This window comes from Orycteropus afer, unplaced genomic scaffold, assembly GCF_000298275.1.
Source record: "Orycteropus afer afer isolate SDZICR_OR568_19922 unplaced genomic scaffold, OryAfe1.0 scaffold00571, whole genome shotgun sequence".
Lineage (NCBI taxonomy): Eukaryota > Metazoa > Chordata > Mammalia > Tubulidentata > Orycteropodidae > Orycteropus > Orycteropus afer.
The window spans coordinates 701,642-702,990 of NW_006922158.1; positions in this window are offsets into that span (position 1 = coordinate 701,642).

Here is a 1,349-nt window from a genome sequence, read left to right on the forward strand (position 1 = left end):
GAAACGCAATTGAAAAAAGACGAACATCTATTTAATATTTATTGCTGTGGTGGAAACCACAGACTGTAAATCTCTGTCAGAGAGCCAGGATTTTGTAGAACCCAGACTCAACCGCTTTGTCTAGAAGCAAAGGGCACTAGCAACATCAAGCCTGGGTTATATTTATATTCATCCACGAGTTTATTATTATTTAAAACTAAGTTAATATTTTTCAAATGTGTTTTAATTTTAATGCAGCAAACTGACAAATAGGATTCACATGAACAATAGTTATTTGGTGCCTTCAATAATTTTTATGAGTAAAGGGGTCCTGAGACCAAAAAGTTTGAGAACCGTCTCCAGCAGCCAATACTTCTGTCATATGAGCACTTGTCAACCACCTGAAGTCTGTCTCCCCTGAGTTGTGCCAGTCTTAACTGATGCGTCGCCAGTGCCTAGTACAATCCCTGACACTTAGTAGGTCCACAACAGCTATTTATTTGCCCAATTGAAAAATGGCTCTTCATTTTCATCTGTGGATCTAATATCTGAGTGAAGTTCTGCTTAGCGCAAAAACACGTGGTGTCTTTCTGAAAGAAAGGCAAAGGAATGGATTTAGTTACTTGGCAGTTCCTTTAAGTTTCAGGTTTGGGACTTCAGCAACCCTGAATCCTGAAGTTCAAGAGGCAGGCAACTGCTGCCCGCCTCACTCTCCACAGTCGATCTGCAGCTCACAGAAGGAAAAGTGACAGATAGGAAGGAAAGGACAGGGCTGAGAGACCCGGACAACTCGTTCGTTCATGCACTGTCAACTTGTGCAACATACACTAGGTACCAACCCCTGTGCTGGGCGTATAACCCAGCAAAATAAACAAGAGCAGGCGTACAAATTAAAGTTACCATAAATAAATAAGCAAATACACAGCTGGTGTGTGGGGAGAGGCCTTTGGGTTTGGGAGCCACTTCTTTTTCCCAGCCAGAGAAACTTGGCCGGCCCCCGTCACCCACTCCCCCAAGATGGCGCTCGCCCAGGAGGACTATTCTATGCCTCCCGGCTACTGCCTCGCCCATCCACCGGAACCCCCCGCCGAGCCCGAGCTCCCCAAGTGCTGCGGAACAACAGAAAGCTACCGACTCTCGCCCCAGCCCGCAGTAAGAACAGAGAGCACCCAGGCGCAGAACCAGGCGCCCCGCACGCCCCGCCCCGAGCCTCCTGCCGCTCCAGGCGCGTCGGCGCAGGCTGACGCCATTGGGGGCGTGTCGGCGCGACTCGCGACGTCGCGACGTGCCGACTTTGGCGACTGCGTCAGCCTGAGCGGGGCTTCGTTTGGAAGTCGTTTCTTGGCGTTGCCTCGGGAGCTGCAGTCGCC